Below are 11,642 nucleotides of genomic sequence, written 5' to 3' on the forward strand. Positions count from 1 at the left end.
GGGGCGGGTACCCACACTAGCGATATCGGGACCGATATCGCAGTGTGTAAAGTAGCCTTTAGTCACATGACCAAGACTGTATCTGTGTCCCTACAACACACTTGAGACAAATGTGTGTGTGAGCCTGCATTGTGGGGTATATATAATATATTATAGAGCTGGGAAGGATCATTCTAAGCAGTGAGCTGTTCCAGTATTTGTAGGAAAATACCCAGTAGAAGCATCAAACACAGCACCAATACCTCCCATCAGTATTCCACCACAGTGCCATGTAACCCATGCCCTACACTCCCATCTACACCAATACTATACAGGCACAAACTAGTATATCTGACTAAAAGCCCCCAAAATATGAAGAACGGCCTATAGTTGAGTGTGGATATAAAATCTATGTGAGCAGAGCTAGAATAGAAATCACTGATCGCATTGAAGTCATTCTGACCATAAATCACCATGATATCAAGGTGAGGAGTTGTGTGTTACTGCTGGGAGGAAAGGGTTAACAGTGGAATATTAAGGTGCATTTCTGTGTGCAGTGTTACTAGTCAATGTAACAATTCAGTATGAGCTGCTCTTGGTGCCGGGGGAGGGAGATGCTCTCCTGAGCAAGATAGATGGGGAATGAACATGATATCTATATAGTGTAAGGCAGGGGGTCTCAAACCAGGTGATCATGTCTGATCAACTGGTTACATTATGTCTGATTACCTTGTCTAACAGTTTTTTCTCCCCTTTCTTTACCTTCCAGGTTCCCATAGTCACGTGAAATATCCCTGTTGCACTTGATTACGGCTCACTATTCACTATAGGATGTCTTATATCTAACATCACACTCTCACCCATCAGCACTCTATAGGTTTGTATAAGGTATGCGCTTACACATCCGGTCCTCCATAGGTATTTCCACTTATGTAACACTATCCCTATGATCACTCATAACTCATACCCTTGTAGTCAATTACAGCCTCCTCTCTCCCCCCTCCCCTTCTCCCTTTCCATCTATAATTTTGCCAGTACAATATTAGTTTACATTAGGCACACACTCACATATTCCTTTCCTTAGTGATTTATTGTAATTCACATTCACATACAATTCTCTATGCCTGCCCCATTACTACATTCATACTGTCACGGCCGGGCGGTCGGGCAGACCCAGGAGGTGGATCCACTGGACCGAACTCTCTGAGATGGTGGTAGGGAGTCCGGCAGCTGAAGCACTGATGGGCAGTAGAACAGTCCGTGCAAGAGAAGGCAGCGGAGGAGTCCCAGGGACCACGGAGTCACAGAAGGTGGTCTTGGTGACGTAGCTCAGGTTCGGAGGCCGAGGTGATATCAGGCGGGGTCCGGAACCTCTGGAGCAAGATGACGGGTCACCGCAGGGATCCGGGATGGTACGGACTGTCAGATGGCAGACGGACAGCGTGCGGGGATCAGGACACGGCAGACTGGATGGCGAGGCAGGTACGGCTCTACAAAGACAGATAGGTGAGTACAGGCACATAAACACCAAGAGACCTGACTCCTAGCTCAGGGAACACGAAGATCAGGCCCCGCCCCCTTGGACAATGACCCCCTATATACCCTGTACCTGTGCAACCTCATTTCCTGTTAATGGACGCTGGCCCTTTAAGAAAGGGTCAGTGACCGCGCGCGCGCCCTAATGCGCATGCGCGCCGCCCGGGTGCCAGAAGCCAGGGAAGGAGGCTGCGAGGAGGACGCAGGGGAGCCGGCCAGGTCCAGGGAAGCTGTCGGGCGCCGGGATCGGGGGCCCGGAGCCCTGGGACGGACGGAATCCGGTGACTGGGGAGCGGAGAGCGTGGCAGGTGAGCCGGGGAACGGGGGTGAGGACCCGGGGAGCGTGACAGTACCCCCCCCCCCACGCCCCCCTCCCCGCAACCGGGACATGAAGGCACGGATAAGAGGAGTGCCCACGTTCTCCCTGGGCTCCCAAGACCTATCCTCAGGACCATACCCTTCCCAGTCCACCAGGAAGAACTGTCGACCTCGTACGGTCTTCATGGCCACGATATCCCTTACCGCATAGATGTCATCATCGGCAATAGGAGGAGGGGCCGGACTGGCAGCAGCGGAGAAGGGACCAAGGACAACCGGCTTGAGCAGAGAGACGTGGAAGGAGTTGGGTATCCTCATCGTGGCCGGGAGCTGTAGCTTGTAGGATACCTCATTGATCTTGCTGAGGACCTTAAACGGCCCGATGTAGCGAGGACCCAGCTTGTAGGAAGGTATCTTCAATCGGATGTACTGGGAAGCAAGCCAGACCAGGTCACCAGGAGAGAAACACGGAGGATCCAGACGTCTCTTGTCAGCGTGTTTCTTCATCCGCTGGGAAGCGCGCCCAAGGGACGCTTTGACAGAGTCCCAAATGGTAGCAAAGTCACGAACTGCAGTATCAGCAGCCGGGACATCCGATGAAGGGGATATAGGCAATGGGACGGCGGGCTGGAGTCCATAAACAACATGGAAGGGAGATTCGGAGGATGACTCACTGACGTGGTGGTTATGGGAGAATTCAGCCCAAGGCAGAAGCGAGGACCAGTCGTCGTGATGGGCGTTGACATAGTGACGTAGGTATGAGGTCACGATTTGATTGACCCTCTCCACTTGGCCGTTAGACTGAGGATGGTAAGAAGAAGAAAAGTCCAGAGTCACTCCCAGATGTTTGCATAGAGCCCTCCAGAAGCGGGAGGTGAACTGAGTTCCTCTGTCGGACACTATGTGGGATGGAAAGCCATGCAAGCGGAAGATGTGATGTATATAGGCTTCCGCGAGTTCCTGAGCAGAGGGCAGTCCGGCCATAGGAACGAAGTGGGCCATTTTGGAGAATCGATCAACCACGACCCATATGACTGTGTGCCCGGAGGATAATGGCAAGTCCGTAATAAAGTCCATTGCTATGTGTTGCCACGGGACTGAGGGTATCGGTAAAGGCAGAAGACGGCCATGGGGCAAGTGTTTGGGCGTCTTGTTCCTGGCACAGGAGGAGCAGGCAGAGACAAAAGCAGCGACGTCCGTGCGAAGGGATGGCCACCAGTAATGGCGTACAATCGCACCCCATGTTCTCTTCTGACCAGCATGCCCGGCTGTTTTTGAGGCATGACCCCAGTGTAACACTTTTTGCCTGTCGGTATCGGAGACATAGGTCTTCCCGGGCGGTATCTGGGCTAGGGTAACAGGGGCCACCGGAATGATGTTGCTAGGACAGATGATGGGTTGGGTAGTCTCTTCCTCCTGCTCCATGGGCATGAAAGACCTGGACAAGGCATCAGCGCGTACATTCTTGTCCGCGGGTCGGAAGTGAAGCTGAAAGTCGAACCTGGCAAAGAATAAGGACCACCTGGCTTGCCGTGGGTTCAGTCGCTGAGCGGACCGCAGGTATTCTAGGTTCTTGTGGTCCGTGTAGATGATCACGGGATACACTGCACCTTCCAGGAGGTAGCGCCATTCCTCCAGTGCCAGTTTGACTGCCAAGAGCTCTCGGTCCCCGATGGTATAGTTGCGTTCAGGCGCTGAGAAGCCCTTGGAGAAGAATCCGCAAGTCACCATCTTCCCGGAGGAGGACTTCTGCATGAGCACTGCTCCGGCTCCTGAGGAGGAGGCATCCACCTCCAAGGTGAACTGGCGGTTCAACTCCGGACGGTGAAGTACAGGCGAGGAAGCAAAAGCCCGCTTCAAAGAGCCAAACGCGGCGTCGGCCGCAGGCGACCAGTCCTTTGGATTTGCCTCTTTCTTAGTCAAAGCGGAAAGTGGAGCAGTCAGAGCAGAGAAGTGAGGGACGAATTGGCGGTAGTAGTTGGCGAATCCCAGGAAGCGTTGGATTGCCTTCAGTCCAGAAGGGGGAGGCCAGTTGAGAATGGCGGAGACCTTCTTGGGATCCATCTGCAGTCCAGTCTCAGAGATGATGTACCCCAGAAAGGGGAGAGAAGACTGCTCAAAGACACACTTCTCATACTTTGCGTACAGACGGTTCTCTCTTAGTCGTCGTAGAACCAGCTGTACGTGCTCTCTGTGGGTTGGGAGGTCCGGAGAGAAGACAAGGATGTCATCTAGATATACTACCACACAGGTGTAGAGGAGGTCTCGGAACACGTCGTTCACCAGTTCTTGGAAGACGGCAGGGGCGTTACACAGGCCGAAGGGCATCACGCAGTACTCATAATGTCCATCGCGCGTATTAAACGCGGTCTTCCATTCGTCACCAGAGCGGATGCGCACCAGATTGTAAGCACCCCGAAGATCCAGCTTGGTGAACAGACGAGCTCCTCTAAGCCGGTCAAACAATTCGGGGATGAGCGGCAGAGGGTACTTGTTCTTAACAGTGATCTGATTCAGACCCCGGTAGTCGATGCAGGGACGTAAATCGCCCTCTTTTTTCTTGACAAAGAAGAAACCTGCTCCAGCAGGAGAGGAGGATCTCCGAATGAATCCCCTAGCCAGGCTCTCTGAGATGTAAGTCGACATAGCCCTTGTTTCGGCTGGAGATAAAGGATATATCCGTCCTCGTGGTGGCGTTGTTCCAGGGAGCAGGTCGATGGCACAATCGTAGGGGCGATGTGGCGGCAGTACCTCGGATTCTTTTTTATCAAAGACATCAGCAAAGGACCAATAAGCCGAGGGCAGCCCCGGTAGGTTCTCAGGAACCGGAGGTCGTCGGATGGGTTGTGTGGATTTTAGGCATCTCTCATGACACGAAGCACCCCAGCGGGTGATTTCGCCAGTGCCCCAGCTGACTGATGGTTCGTGAGTCCGTAACCATGGAAGGCCCAGCAGGATCTGATGGGACATGTGCGGAAGGACGTAGAAGGCGATGTTCTCGGTGTGAAGAGCACCGATGCGCAGTTCAACCGGCCTGGTGGTCCAGGAGATGGTGTCAGAAAGGGGTCTCCCATCCACAGAGGCAATCACCAGGGGCTTGTTGAGTGGGATAACAGGCACCTGGTATTTGTCCACGGTGGCTTGCTGGATGAAATTGCCTGCTGCCCCGGAATCAAGATAGGCCTCAGCCGTGAACCGCGTCTCTCCCGTTGTCACTTGCACGGTCCATGTGACCGGATCAGAGAGAGTCCCAGCACCTAGGGTGGCCTCTCCTACCAACCCTAGGCTTTGGAGTTTCCCGGCCTTTCCGGACAGGAACGGAGGAGGTGTGTGCCCTCACCGCAGTAAAAGCAGAGACCCTGGGCAAGCCGCTCTGCTCTACGTTGTGCAGACTGACGCACTCGGTCAATCTGCATGGGCTCGTGGACGGGACTCCCAGCTGTTGATGACTGAGGTACGGAGGGCTTCTGAGGAGGAGATGAATGCCGTAACGGGCGTCTCTCACGAGATAGCTCTTTGGAGCGCTCCTGAAAACGTATGTCCACACGAGTTGCTAGGGCAATCAGGGCATCTAGGGTGGAGGGCACGTCCCGACCCGCCAACTCATCCTTGATGCGACTCGAGAGTCCCTCCCAGAAGGCGGCTGTTAGGGCCTCATTATTCCACCCGAGTTCTGAAGCCAAAGTGCGAAAACGGATGGCGTATTGGCCCACCGTCAGTGTTCCTTGACGTAGGCGGAGGAGTGATGAAGCAGAGGCAGAAGCGCGTCCCGGCTCGTCAAAGGTGCTGCGGAATGCCTGCAGGAACTGTTGAAGATCCTTGGTCATGGGGTCCTCCTTCTCCCACAAGGGGTTCATCCACGCCAGCGCCTCGCCCTCTAGGTGGGACATTATAAAGGCGACCTTGGCTTGGTCGGAGGCGAACAGATGTGGCAGCTGCGTGAAATGAAGGGAACATTGATTTATGAAGCCCCTGCAGGTCTTGGGATCTCCAGCATAACGAGGAGGTGACGCCAAACGGAGTCGGGAAGCATCTGACGAGGTTGCCACTGGTGCGGGGGCCATGGCTTGCCTGGCGGGGGACCTGGGTGCCGCAGGCGTCATTGATGCTTGTAATGTGTACAGGCGGGTGTCCACGGAGGTCATGAATTGCAGCATGCGGGTCTGGACTTCACGCTGGCGTTGGAGTTCCTCTTGCAGAGCCATTAGTGCTGCAGCGGGATCCATGGCCTGATCTTACTGTCACGGCCGGGCGGTCGGGCAGACCCAGGAGGTGGATCCACTGGACCGAACTCTCTGAGATGGTGGTAGGGAGTCCGGCAGCTGAAGCACTGATGGGCAGTAGAACAGTCCGTGCAAGAGAAGGCAGCGGAGGAGTCCCAGGGACCACGGAGTCACAGAAGGTGGTCTTGGTGACGTAGCTCAGGTTCGGAGGCCGAGGTGATATCAGGCGGGGTCCGGAACCTCTGGAGCAAGATGACGGGTCACCGCAGGGATCCGGGATGGTACGGACTGTCAGATGGCAGACGGACAGCGTGCGGGGATCAGGACACGGCAGACTGGATGGCGAGGCAGGTACGGCTCTACAAAGACAGATAGGTGAGTACAGGCACATAAACACCAAGAGACCTGACTCCTAGCTCAGGGAACACGAAGATCAGGCCCCGCCCCCTTGGACAATGACCCCCTATATACCCTGTACCTGTGCAACCTCATTTCCTGTTAATGGACGCTGGCCCTTTAAGAAAGGGTCAGTGACCGCGCGCGCGCCCTAATGCGCATGCGCGCCGCCCGGGTGCCAGAAGCCAGGGAAGGAGGCTGCGAGGAGGACGCAGGGGAGCCGGCCAGGTCCAGGGAAGCTGTCGGGCGCCGGGATCGGGGGCCCGGAGCCCTGGGACGGACGGAATCCGGTGACTGGGGAGCGGAGAGCGTGGCAGGTGAGCCGGGGAACGGGGGTGAGGACCCGGGGAGCGTGACACATACCTACTTGACCCTATCCTGATACCCCTTGTCTCACCTTGTTGGTCCCTACACCTGTTATCATGTCCTTTCCTGTGTCTGTCTTGTCACACAACACATTTTAGCATATAACTTGTGCTCCTTATTACCTGTCCTGCCTATTAGAATTATGTCCATTATGTCCATGCATGGCCCAATGAATCAAGTCTGTACTTCATATTCATGGTTTAAGCCTTTGGGTTCCAATGTGCCCAGAGTATATATCCAGAAAGATTCCCTTTCTTTGAGCTTCCTAATTCTATTGCCTCCTCTGCGTATGGCTTGGACATGTTCGATGACTTGGAATCTTAATTGGATCACTGTGTGATTATGCGTCACAAAATGGTGTGGGACTGGTAATAGAATCTGCTTACAATGTATTGTTGACTTGTGTTTAGCTCAAAGAAAGAGAATCTTTCTGGATATGTACTCTGGGCATATTAGAACCCAAGGGCTTAAACCGTGAATATGAAGTAAAGACTTGATTCATTGGGCCGTGCACCATGTCACCAAGTGTCCAATTGCATTGTCCTATGGCTCACAATGGTTATGCGTTTTCATTGGATGGATAATCGAAGCCATGTTTTTTTCCTTTCTGTTGGGTTTGTTGTGTGAGTAGCCTATAGGATTAAGTTGGTTACCGCAGGCAGTGGATTTAACTTCCTGTCTTTGGTCCAGTGGTAGATGGATTGTCTGGTCTATGAGCTGTTATTGGTTTGAATGCAGGTGAATGCCCATGGGCTGCTTATGACTGTGTAAAATAGTATTGATTCATGATGGATTTCAGACTACATGTAGATATCTTCAGTCTTTCTATCCACATCATTTAAATGAACATTATCCATGCAGCTTGATGCCTTGTGGACTCGGTCTAGGGACTTTGGCTTCAACTAGAGGATCACTTGGCTACATGGCTTCAATCTAGGGGCTCCAATTCCGATTGGAGATCATAACCGCAATCTAGGGATTTCGACTCCGGCTGCCAGGATTATGCCATATCATCATACCAGAGACTACTTAAGGAAGAAACCCAGGTTGGACAATTTTGTCACCTGGCTACAGACTTTGCAGACCTCAGCCAGCTTCCTAAATCTGGCGCTATTCTATTGTCGGTGGGTGCCCGACAAATTACACAGCTATGTAAAATTTTGGTTTATGAAACTTCAAATCCAGTGACTGATTATTATGTTTTCTAATGTCCTGATTTAAAAAAAAAAAAAATATTTTTTTTTAACCATCAAATATTGATTTTGTACAATCCATGTGTGAAGTTACATACAAGTGACATGAACAAGAAAAATACTTATTGTAACCAAAAATATTCACAATTTTATATATAAAATACATTTATTTATTGTACAGTCATTCTGCAACTTTATTAGAAATTTATTCTTGCACTTTTTCCTTTTCTCTAAATCCCCCTTTTCTCTTATAGAAGGCCTGTGGATCTTCTCTGTGAAGCATCCGGCAATCATGTTCACGTTTCATTTACTTTGGTATCGTCGTTCCATCTCCTTGATATTCCGATGAAAACCTTCTTGTTCTTCCCACCAGCACCAAGGTTTTCAGACAAGTAGTCCAAATAGGAATGTAAAAAATGTAACTTCAAATTCATTAGACAACCCAAGGCTTTGAAACGTTTCAGCATGTTCTCCACGATGGACTTAAATTTTGATTCTTTGTTGTTACCTAGAAACGTATTTATTGCTTCTTTCAAAGAGTCCCAAGCCCTTTTTTCAACAGTTTTCATTATTGTTTAAAACACGTCATCCTTCATTCATGGGTTTCTGAATATCCGAACCCACAAAAATGCTTTTGTGCTGCCCCTGTGCCAGCAGCCGCCGTTGGTCGGATCCAGACCTTCTAAGAGAGTGGCTCGACCCGGGGGTCTCGCGGACATGTCGAATAAAAGGAGGAATGTAGATGTATGGGCTAGGCCGTATTAAGTTTGTGACGCCACCAACGGTGTGTGGTGAGGTGGGACACCACCGCTGCCGTTATGGGATACCCGGGAGAGATGTAGTGGCAGCTGGATGTTAACCCCTCCGTGTGTAGGGATGATTGCCCCGGGGCCCAGTGTCTTTGTGCAGGGTATGGAGATGGCAAGGGCCGGCGCACCTGAGCAAGCAGGGGGATGTTTGGTTACTCACAGTAAATGAATCACACGAGTCTTTCGGTAAACCAAAGGTGCTGGTGGCCTGCCGCCCCGGCCGGTTGCATTCAGGTCCCCCACCCAGGCTGGTGGTCGCTGTCCTTTACTCTGCACTTGTTTTTGTGTATGGTGGACTGCCTGGTCTGGAACTCAGGAGTCCGCTCCCGGCTGGATATGGCCTAAGGAGCCGTGCCCGCAGGCGCTGGCCCGTGGGATCTAAGGGCCCTGGCGGTGGCCTTATCCCTATCAGTGGGCTGTTGTCTTCTTTGAGGGACTTTAGGTGGGATAGGACCTATAATCCTGCCCTCAATCATTTAATTAGCTAGGCCGCTGGTTTCGGTCCTGGCTTCAGGGTCCTAGGTGACTAGGGTTTCAGGTCGGCTGTGTGTTTCCTAAGTGAGGAAAGGTGTTGTGCGGGGGCCTATCTGTAACTACCTGGTTTTGCCAGGGCATCACACCTTCCTTCAGACTTGATTCTGACAGTCCCTGAAACTTGGTACACAGGTACTTAAACATCTCTCCTTCTTTCAGTAGCGCTTTCACAAACAGCTTCATCAGTCCAAGCTTACAGTGGAGTGGTGGCAAGAGAACTTTAGGTGGGATCAACTAAGCTTTATGCAACAATGTTCTTGAGTCCCGGTTACAAAGATGTTCTTGTTGGCCAATTTTTTTTGCTCCAGTGAAGAGTCCTAACCTGGCTTTCCAATTCACACAAAAAGCATGTGTTCTGCCTTCTTTTACGTAATGCTGTGAATCTCTAGCATACAGCTAAACCCTAGTTCACATTTCAAATAAACAGACTGTGGAGTTCAATAGCCTTGATTTATTAGCTGGTAACGTGAACTTGATTGCAGTATACATGGAATATACAGTGAATATAGGAATATCCAAGATGCAGTTGAAGACAGAATACGGTATATCCAAGATACTGTTTTATACGGGTAAAAACTATAACAAGAAAATGATTACAGTCAGTACAGTGTTAATACAGAGTTAACATAGCATAACAGTACATGAGATGCAGTTCTTACGAGAATGTAGGTGAAAGGTCACTGCATCTGCAATACATAGAAATCTTATCTAGACAAACAAGACAGGGATGACACTAAAGGTGTAGAAGTACAATGTACAATGCATTTACTACACTCTTCCATCTAGGATTCTATCACTAACACATGTAATTTGCTTTGCTCACCGGATTACACTAGGCAGGGGTGAATGTACAGAGAGGTAAGTCGGCATGTCCTTTCCTGACAAATCCAAAGAGAAAATGGCTGCAGGCTTCTTCTCAGCTCAGGGAGGCATTCCTTACCCAGAATACATTTAGCTTAAAGGGAAACTCAGCAATTCAAAAGAATAACAATGACCTCTAGGGGTTGTAACAGAAATTTCAATGAATGACTATTAGCAGGCTGCCATGAGGCAGAACAGCATGGGTATTTAATATATCCTCCTTGCTGCCCAAGAAGCAATGAGAACATTTTTAGACCACCACATATTGACCATCCATGCTCCTTGTAGTTAAGTTTCTTGAGAATAAAGTCTAAATTCTCACAGCTTTCTTCCAAGTGCATAGCATGTGTGACGCCCTGGACTAGCCAGGTAGTCACAAACACAAAATCACACACACCCCCTCCCCTGGATAGTCTACATCAGTCACACAAAATCCTTGTTGCCTCCTCCAGGGTCTGATGTCCACACCAGGTGGGGCGGAGCCAGGCGGTTGGCCCCACCCACCGAGGAGTTCACAGGCCTGGAGGCGGGAAAAGCAGTTAGTTTAGTTTTGTAGTGGAAAGTGAGAGGACAGAAACTGTTAGTGTCTGGGTAGGAGCCCAGGCACTGTCAGCAAGGTCGGCAGACGGTGGTGGCCGTCTGCAGGAGGTGGTACAAGTCAGCTGAACCGTAGGACCGGGGACGGGCGGTGACCCGAGGGGAACTGAACCGGTGAGCGGATCTGTACCAAGCACAAAGGCAGGGCCATTGGACCCTGACCAGGCTAGGAGCCGCCGACAATGGTCAAATCCGAGAGTGACCGGAATCCCAGGGGTTCCCTAACACCCAAGACCCGACAGAAGGCAACCGTCCACACCGTGAGGATAAAAAGCCACCGCCATAGGCTAGAGATCCAAGGGCCAGCGCCTGCGGGCAAACGGGCTCCCTCGGTACGTACACCCCAGCCATCCAGCCTCCCCGTACCGCCACCGGGCCCCGGGATCACCAACCCCTACCCACGGAGGGGGAACCAACATCCTAGCTGCTCCCTGCCATCGCTCCCGGGATCCCCGTCACCAGCAGTGGTGGTGCCCATTATCACCACGACCTGTGGGTGACGTCACTAACTATCTCCCCAAACAAACCACCCCCTTTTCACTCGTGGGCGAGGAGCGCTGCTCGAGTCCCCGGATCTGGCCCTCCGCTCGAGCCACCGAGCAGCAGCAGCAGCAGAAGTCCCCGAACCCGAGCGTAGCGTGCGTGGCCCCTCTGCCCGCGACACATGCCCTACACACACTGAAGAATACTTACTGCCATTGAGCAGTAGCACAGCTTTCAGACTTTTTGGATGAAACAATGACGTGTCTCCACTCGCTCACATTGTACTTAATGTTACATTTTCCATCAGCACAGGAACATCGCTTGAATACACTAGAGCACCATCTTCA

This window comes from Anomaloglossus baeobatrachus, unplaced genomic scaffold (assembly GCF_048569485.1).
Source record: "Anomaloglossus baeobatrachus isolate aAnoBae1 unplaced genomic scaffold, aAnoBae1.hap1 Scaffold_2363, whole genome shotgun sequence".
In the NCBI taxonomy this organism is placed as follows: Eukaryota; Metazoa; Chordata; class Amphibia; order Anura; family Aromobatidae; genus Anomaloglossus; species Anomaloglossus baeobatrachus.